Source organism: Ochotona princeps, chromosome 10, assembly GCF_030435755.1.
Source record: "Ochotona princeps isolate mOchPri1 chromosome 10, mOchPri1.hap1, whole genome shotgun sequence".
Lineage (NCBI taxonomy): Eukaryota > Metazoa > Chordata > Mammalia > Lagomorpha > Ochotonidae > Ochotona > Ochotona princeps.
The window spans coordinates 59,655,785-59,665,475 of NC_080841.1; the positions used below are offsets into that span (position 1 = coordinate 59,655,785).

The 9,691-nt window shown below is 40.3% G+C and overlaps 1 pseudogene; it reads right to left on the reverse strand.

Annotated features, from left to right (window-relative positions):
- Window positions 1–8,660: 8,660 nt before the first annotated feature.
- Window positions 8,661–9,144, reverse strand: LOC101532301 (normal mucosa of esophagus-specific gene 1 protein-like; annotated as a pseudogene).
- Between the last annotated feature and the right edge of the window lie 547 nt (window positions 9,145–9,691).

Genomic DNA, 9,691 nt, shown 5'->3' on the forward strand with positions numbered 1-9,691 from the left:
TCTGTAATTGTCCAAAAGCAAAATAACTAGCTATATATATTTTAAAGAATATGCAGGAGTAGGGGCCCAGTGGCATGGCCTAGCAGCTAAAGTCCTCACCTTGAATGTGCCGGAATCCCATATGGGCGCCGGTTCTAATCCTGGTGGCTCCACTTCCCATCCAGTTCCCTGCTTGTGGCCTGGGAAAGCAGTCGAGGATGGCCCAAAGCCCTGGGATCCTGCACCCATGTGGGAGACACAGAAGAGTTCCAGGTTCCTGGCTTCGGATTGGCGCAGCACTGGCCGTTGCAGTCCCTTGGGGAATGAATCATCGGATGAAAGATCTTCCTTTCTGTCTCTCCTCCTCTCTGTATATCTGACTTTGTAATAAAAATAAAAATAAATCTTTAAAAAAAAAAGAATATATAGAAGTGGGTTTTTAGACCATGATTAAGATGCCCAGCTAGACTACTGGCATAATTGAAAAACTGGGGTACAATACCTGGTTCTAGTTCCCAAACCAGTATTCCCACTGCAGACCCTGGGAGTAGCAGTGATAGTTCGGATAGTGGGGTTGCTGATGCCCTTGTGGGAAACCTGGACTAAAATTCTTATTCCTGGTCCCAGCACCACAGTGTTGCACCTGTTGCAGCAGTTTTCCTTATGGGTGCTGTTCTGAGTCCCAACTGCTCTGCTTGCCATCCAGCTTCCTGCCAACATGCCTGGAGAGACAGTAGAGGACGACCCATGTCCTTGGACACCTGTAGTCATGTAGACGATCTGGAGGAAGCCCTAGGCTGTTGTCATCAGACTGGCCTGACTTCAACCATTGTGCCCATTTTGGGAGTGAAACAGAAAATGGAAAGTTTCTCTCTTTCTATCTCCTCCTTCTCTGTAAACACGTTTTTCAAATAAAAATAAATAAATCTTAAAAAAAAAACACAAAAGAATGTGAGGTCTATCCTTGGGGGTTGGTTCCAGGAGCTCCCTAAGCAAATACTAAAATCCACAGAGGGTCAAATCTCTTATACGTTATGGTGATGCATTCCTAGTATATTCTCCTGTATATGTTAACTCATTCTAGATTTCTTAAAAATTTTAATACAACGGACACACATCACTTTACTTATACGGAAGCGGTGTAGCATTCAATCTGTGGAAAATTCAATTTCTTTGGAACTATCTAGAATATCTTTTCTGAATATTTTGTCCCATGGTCAGTTGAATCCACAGAAATGAGTCCATAATTATAGAAGAAGAAATGATAGCATATGCATAATATAGCATATATGTATATTTTTAAACATATGTAATACATAACACACACCAAAAAATTTTTTTTGCAAGTATATAACAAGGTCAGAAAGGGTGGAACTGGGACTAGAATTTCTACTCCTAAGTGTTCTGTGCTTGTTCTGTCAATCTTTTATCTTGCTCATTCTTTGCTGAAGAAATAAATTCATATGGGCCTCTCTGGCCAAAGAGGCAAGTATATGTCGTCAGAGGTGAGTGAATGCTGGCAGGACCTGGAGGTTAAATCGCCCCTCAAAAGAGGCTGCAGTAGAAGCAACAACACAGGTGTTGTTGTGGAATCCAAAGAAAATACAGACCTGTAGTCAGTCTCCGCTCACCAACAGCGTCATAAGCATTTCTCTATTCTAATGTGTTTAGGGTGAGAGTAGCTTTGGCTATTTATTTTACACAAGGGACTAGTAAAGCACAGACCAATTAAAACCTGAATTTTCTAGCTAACAGTGCATACAGCAAAAAGACAGGGGAGGTTTTTTTTTTTTTTTTTCAAGATTCACACAGAGAGAAAAATTATAACTTCAAGAAACTCAGCTAAAAGAATTTCACATAACAGAAGCAATCTTCCATCCACAACTCAGTTTATTTCAGAAGAAATTGCTGGATGATGATTTCCTATAAGTCCAAGGTTATATTGAATGATTTACAAGCCCTTTAAGATGTGTTGAGTACCATTCATATCAAAATTTGTCTGGACAGAGGAATCACATTAGGTCTGGCTAGTCCATAAGAAAGTCTACCCTGGGTTGACCTGGATTGTTCCCTGAGTAGCAGTTCCACTGGACTCCTGTCCCAGATATGCTGCTTTCTGAATTAAGGCAGTCATAGTGGATATTATATTTCTGTTTTCTCTCCTATACATTACAAATGACTAGAATACCTCTAAGCAATGATTTCCTATATCTGTAAGTGTAAGAGGATATAAGATCTGTTGAAGAATTAAGACCCAGCATAGAATTAGCATTTTTCATATATTAACTCATTTAATCCTTCCAATAGCAGTAAGTGGAAGCACATGAAGTTAGATGATTTTCAATCTATCAAATGAAAACTATTTAAATTTCTTTTATGAAAGCACAATTACCACTCCATGTTATTCTGTTAGGAAGAATTATGGAAAATGGGATGGAGAGTTTAGAGCCTTCAAATCTGATCTGCAGTATAAATAATCTACTTAAGAACACACTATTTGACATATCTGAAGACCATTTAGTTAATGTTTTATTCAGTACGCTATTTGTCTACTCTGGCATCTAGTAGCAAAGAATATTCTTCAAGGAGCTCTTAAGCATCATGACACAAAACTAAACAAACACTTGCCATGAAATGAGACACAAGCTACACACAAAAAAATATGCTAGGATATTTTATGTGTATATTTATCCACTAGCCAATCTGCTAGGTATAAGACAGATTTGAGGATCAGTAGTTATGATGAGCACTTACTGATGACTTATTCTTGGCAGGGAGCTGCCTCAGAAATGAGCACTTGACCTCTGTATTGCTGCTCTTGTTATCACCTTAGGAAACAGGGAAGATGAGGTACCAAGGTTATGTAATGGAGTTAAGACTGTTGGTAGAGGTTTTCCATGCATGCTGAATATTTGCTTCAGATTCTTAATGGACACTGCCAGATCGCCCTCTCAGAATTGTGTTTGCAGCAAACAACATTGAGAGATGAGATAACTTCTTCCTATGGTCAGACACTTTTTATTTACTTACAAAAGTGATCATGTCCCCAGGGGTTCTTTTCCTGTGGTGGAGCCAACTTCCTGTGTCAGAATCTACAGTGGGCCTATGAATTCCAACATGAGACTTAGAGATGCTGGAAATTAGCACAAATGCCTTTGAAGTGACCCACATTGTTACTAAGAGTAACAACATCTTTTATCTATGGCACCAGAGTCTCAGGTCCTCTGTGAGTAACCGATCAGCTTGATGGGTTATAGGTCTTGTAAGTAAGATTAAATATCAGACTTGGCATAGTTTTCTTTTTAAAAATTATGTATCTGAAAAGTAGAGAGACAGGAGACACAGAGAGAAAGAGAGAGAAATTTCACATCTGTTGGTTCACTTCAAAATGTTCATGACAACCCAGGCTAGGCTGAGATGAAACCAGGATTCAGGAATTCCACTCTAGTATTCTATGTGGCTGGCAGCCATACAAGCACTTGGGTTGTCTTCTGCTTCCTTTCCAGTTGCATTCATAGAAAGCTGGATTAGAAGCAAAGAAGCTGGGGCCCAGCACAGTAGCCTATTGGCTAAAGTCCTTGCCGTGCATGCTCTGGGATCCCATGTGGAAACCGGTTTGTATCCCAGGTGCTCCACATCCAGCTCCCTGCTTGTGGCCTGGGAAAATAGTAGAGGATGGCCCAAGGCCTTAGGACCCTGCACCTGCATGGGTGACCTGGAAGAAGCTCCTGACTCCTGGCTTTGGATCAGCTCAGCTCCGGCCATTGCAGCCACTTGTGGAACGAACCAGTGGATGGAAGATCTTTCTGTCTCTCCTTCTGTTTGTGAATCTGACTTTCAATAAAAATAAATAAATATTTTTTTTTAAAAAAAGAAGAGAAGCTGGTCTTAAACTGGCAATTTGATATGGGATGTCAGCGTTTCATGTGGCAGCCTCAGCTGCTGCACCCTAGTTCTAGGCCTCTGCATAGTTCTTGATAAGCTCATACAAACCAGAAGTGATTGAAACTGCATTTGAACCTGAAAGGCTTGACTTTGAAGCCCACAATCTTAAACCTTGTTCATATTGGATCAGTGATGAGAAACTGACTTTTCCTTATAGATTTAAGACACTTAAAAAAAAGACAATGGGGTATTTGGATGGGATTTTGAAAGAGAAATGGGGATTTAGCAGAACAATAAGGATGAGAAAACATTACAGATAGAGGGAACAATGACTGAAGATCAGGGTGTAACACAGTGTGCTGAAGACACTGCTAGAATGGTTGTTGTAAGACTGCAGTGGCTAGCATTTTTCTGAGATATGAGTTGGCAAAACACCCAGAGAGGAAAGAGCAGAAATGGTAATGGAAACCTGTTTATCTTACAGAAATCACTTCAAAGGATTACAGGAAGGGTAGTGACATGAACAGATTTATTTTTTTATTTTGAAAAATTATTCTAAAATACTGTGCAAAGCAGTGCTGGAGTCAGGAAAAACAACTGATAAACAGTTGGGATCATTTAAGTAAGAAGTGCTGGGGGCTTGAACTTTGTAGCATATGTAGTTAAAGTGCCAATATTTTAATTTAGTGCCTAATGATGAGAGTAATTAACTTGGAATTACTCCAGCCATGAAGTTGTACATTCAGTTCCTAAATCTTGATCTTTTCATTTTATAAGACACTAGATGGGGCCAGCACAGTGGGGCAGTGGCAAGCTCCAGGATCCCATATGGGTGCCGGTTCGTGTCCTGGTTGCTCCATTTCCCATCCAACTCCCTGCTTATGGCCTGGGAAAACAGTAGAGGATGGCTCAAGCCCTGGGAACCCTGCACCGTGCGGGAGACCAGGAAGAAGCTCCTGGGTCCTGGCTTTAGGTTGGCTCAGCTTTGGTTGTTGTGGCCACTTGGGGAGTGAACCAGAGAAGATCTTTTTCTCTGTCTCTCTTTCTCTCCATAAATCTGATCTTGTCTTTCTAATAAAAATATATAAATTTTAAAAAATCTAGAGCAAGTCAACTGTGTAAAGTTAACCATGTTTCTGTGACCAGATAGAAGAGACTATAGAGGAAATGCTGGTCTCTGCCACTCTGAGACAGTCTGTCTAAATGACAAGAAAAGGGAGCTTCCATCTGCTGTCTTCACATGGCAAAGGATGAAGAAAAGCTAGCATGAAATTCCCATCCAGCCCAGAGATCTCAAGTCTTTCTGCATTCAGCCCTCATAGGCAGAACAATGTACCCTGTAATCGTAGGAAATCTCCTTTTCTTTTTCCTCGTTTTATAAGCTCGATTCCAGTTACAGTGGTTCTTGGAAGAGCAGGTTTGATGGCAATCAGTGACAACGATGAGGACTGGGAATTCTCTGCTTTGGCAGGGAAGTACGGATACTTTATTAGTTTCTGATGTTCATGGGTCTTTTATTTGAAGGACAGGGAAGTAACAATACAACACATTGAGGATGGAGCTGTGTTTCACTGTATACATTACAGGCTTAAGAGAAACAATCCACAAAAAAATTTAAAATGGTAGTTAAACTAAACAAGAAAATTTGCTGCTTAAGAGCAATAATACCAACATTAAAAACTATGACTTGGATATGATGACACTGAACTGCCAAGCATTCACTAACTGTTTCTACTTGCTAAAAGAGAGGGTTGAGTTTTCAAGAAATAGAACTCCCTCCACCAAAACAAGCACATCAGGAGAGGCGGGTCTGTCTGTAGCTCCAGGTGGTGGATTTCAGTTCCTCTAACTAGGCCAAGTTCTCTTTGCTTGGACTAATCTAAGATAGGTAACAGACATTTTTCTTTTGCACACTATATGTCTGAGTGCAATGCCTGGAAGTGTTTCATTGTCTTGCTCCTTTGAGAAGCATCTGGCTAAGGAAAAACTGGTGCACAGTGGGGAAGAACTGAGAAAGAGCCAGAGAAGCAGAGCTCCCATAATGCATTGTGTGTGTGCATAATGCATTAAGTCCAACCTATTGTGTATGTTTGTAAAAGGACAGTTTAAGAACCAATGGAGGGTTTTAGGCCAGTTTCAGACCAACTCTTGACAGAGGGAAGAGTCTAAACAATTATACATTTTTTAAATGGCATAAATACAATGGGATATCCTACCACTAAAGAGGCAGGTGTCTGGTGTTGTCTACCATGGGGTTTTTCAGTAGTAGTTCCATTGATATTTATTGAATACAAGCTACAGATAAATATTGCTAAAACTACAGGGAAGCAGTTTATTATCATAGTTGTAATTTATAAAAGGGTCTCATAACCTATCTTTGATTAGAATGTACATTCCTGCACAAAAAGCCTTTAGCATGCTTTCTTGATTGATTTGTATTGACTTTCCCCAAAAGGTGTGAACATACGGTGTTCAGTGGATCTGGGCACAATGGTAAGTTAAGGCTTACCTTTTGGGACACCATCATCTCATACAAGAGGACCTTGGGCCAAGTGAATGTTCTATTTCTGATCTGGATTCCAGCTGATATGCACTCTGAAATGCAGCAGATGATTTGTCAAGTACTTGGGTTCCTGCGACCCATGTGGGAGACCTGGATAGAATTCCTATCTGTTGGCTTTGACTTGATTGAGTCCGGGTTGTTGCTGGGGAAGCCAGGTTTTGGAGAATGAACTAACAGATGGGAAGAATATCTGTCTCTCTTTCTAATTTTGCCTGTTTCTCCCTCTATTCCATTCCTTCTCTGTTGCTCTGCCTTTCAAACAAACAAACAAACAAACAAACACTAAACTTAAAAAGAAAATGGGCTCCTGGCGCAACAGCCTAGTGGCTAAATGCTCACCTGCATCTACCGAGATCCCATACGGAAACCGGTTCGTATCCCAGCTGCTCCACTTCCTATCCAGCTCCCTGTTTGTGGTCTGGGAAATCAGTAGAGAATGGCTTAAACCCTGCATCCGCATGGGAGACCCAGAAGAAGCTCCTGGTTCCTGGCTTTGGTTCAGCTCAGCTCTGGCCATTGTGGCCACTTGGGGAGTGAATGAGCAGATGGAAGATTCTCTCTCTCTCTCTCTCTCTCCCTCCTTCTCTCTGTGTATCTGTCTTTCCAATAAAAAAAAAAAGTCTTTAAAAGAAATTGACCACCTCATAAAACTTACCAATGTGTTTTTTTTCCCTCTACAAGCCAATGTGTAGTGTTTCAATCTCTATTGTCAGGGTTTATGACCACTTACATAATTTTAATTGAAAAGTAGTACTCACATGCAACATAAACCTGACTCTGTGGAGGGTTGTGAACCTGGGAAGAAGTCAAGTACTCTTCCTCAGCAGTGACAACTTTTCTTACTTTCAGTATGAATTGTTGGTGGGCCTTTAATATTCACAAATGCTAATGTGCCAAAACCTTGGCTGAGAAGCCTTCTTATCTGCTAGGATTGTATTAATTCAGCTCTTCCTAGATGGACACTAGAGACTTTTTCTTATTTCAGGTGATGGTTTGTCAGTCAAATTAAAAGAATACAAAACAGAGGAATCAGGAAAATGTATCAGCAAATGAACAGTCACTACTCAAAACAACAACATCGTCTTATCAGTTGGGACACAGCACCATCATTGATGCCCAGTGGGACTCCAGGGGACCAGGCATCTTTTTGTGACCTGAGAGTCAGACATCTGTCACTCCTTACTTAGAACTGTCACCCTTGTGATTTTGTGTCTTTCATATCTAGTTTGCCCATCTGCTTCCTCTGAAAGACAATCACACAACATATAGAATTCTAGGTTGATGGTGGGTTTTTTTCCAGTAGTATTTTGAAGTAAAGTCATTTTATTGACTTTTGACTTACATCACTTCTCATAAGTTAGTCACTATTTGTATTATTGACTGTCCATTTTTTAAAATCTCTTTTAAAAGTCTCAGTCAAATGGATACTTTCCATGGACCAGATTCAACTTTATTAATATTCGGTATTGAAAATTCAAACTGGTACTAATGTCATCCAGGAAATTTTTTACTTCAGACATTGTATTTTTATGGGTACAGAATTTCCATTTTGTGTTCTTTTAGGGTCCCCTTTTCTCTCCTGAAATATCCCTATTTCTCTCCTTTTTTTAAATTTTAATAATCTTCATGGAAAAGTTAGATTTACAGAGAGAAGGGGAGACAGAGAGAAAGGTTTTCTGTTAACTGGTTCACTCCCCAAGTGACCGCAATGGCCAGACATGAACCAATTGGAAGCCAGGAGCTTGTTCCGGGTCTCTCTCTCACGCAGGTGCAGGGTCCCAAGGCTTTGGACCATCCTTGACTACTTTTCCAGGCCTCAAACAGGGAGCTGGAAGGGAAATGGAGCAGCTGAAAAATGAACTGGCGCCCATATGGGATCCTAGCACGTGCAAAGTGAGGACTTTATTCACTAAGCTATCACGCCAGACCCTATCCCTATCTATTGTACATTATATTCATACTTCCTTATAAATTCTTTAAAAGTAGCTATAATAATTACTTTAACTTTCTTGTTGCCAATTCCAGTGAACTGAGTTTGATTGGAGGTCTGATTCTATTGACCATGTTTTCTTTTTTTTTTTTTCACAAAAGTTGTTTTATTATAGGCATCTCATGTACAAATCTATACATTTCAGGAAAAAAAAAAACATCCTGGCATCAGAAACACACAAATTCCAATATGCAAATTTCAAAATTTACAATAATAAACACCAAAACTTATGTTTGGACTATGTAGTTAGGACTGCGCTACCTTTAATTCTTCATCCAGAGTCCAGAAAAAATGGAGGCAAACCCTGAAAATGTAGCAGAAGCACTTCCGCACACTGCCACCCATAATCGAGTCTGTGCGGAAATGTTTCCACTAGATTCATAGAGTACTCTTTGCAAGAAGAGGCGACAACTGCTCATTTGGTTGCCTTGCGCACCTTTTGCAACTCTTCAATGGGCTTCCACTGTTGGTTGATTGTCACAAGATTTGAGGTACAGTTGGATCCACAGACTCCCAGGGTTCCGGATTTCTTTTCCGATCAATGATCACATCGCTTTTCTGCAAGGAATACACAGCGAAGGATGAGACTCCGACCGCCGCAAAGCTTATAAAGGCCACAAAAGGGATAAGTTCCTTCTTCTTCATCAGAAGTTGGAAAAGGCCCATGACTACTTCAGCGTAGAATGCGCAATCTGGTGGGAGGGCGGGGCGGAGCGCGAGATGCCGACGCTGATGTTTTCTTTTGATGCCATGTTTTCTTTTGATTATTGATTTGCATTTTCTGTTTCTTTGCATACCTCATTTTAAAAATTCTAAGATGTGTGTATAAAAATGCAATGATTTTAAAAGTATAATAAGATTGAATTTTATTTCCCACAGAGTGCATACTTTTTCTCTCCGTCTTAGAGTGAAGGGAAGACTATTTAGATTCCCTCTGTAAATTATTGCTATGGGGATGGGTACAATTCAATTATATTGAGATCACCTATGTGTAGGCCAACCCCCACTTTCATCGAATACCTCTGCTGTCCCTCGGATATCAATATTTGAGTTGATGGATTTCCATTTTGGATTATTTTTTAATGACTTAGATTCAGCTCAGTGGCACACAGTAATCCAAGCATCGTGAGAATGTGTACAGAGCTCTATGACTTTTGCACTACCTTTCACCCTTTCTTCAGTGCTACTGTTTTGCCAAAGTTTGAGGCATATGTGAGAATGTGAGAATTACTGGCTTGTTTGGATTTGCAGATAGGACTCTTCCAAATGGCAAC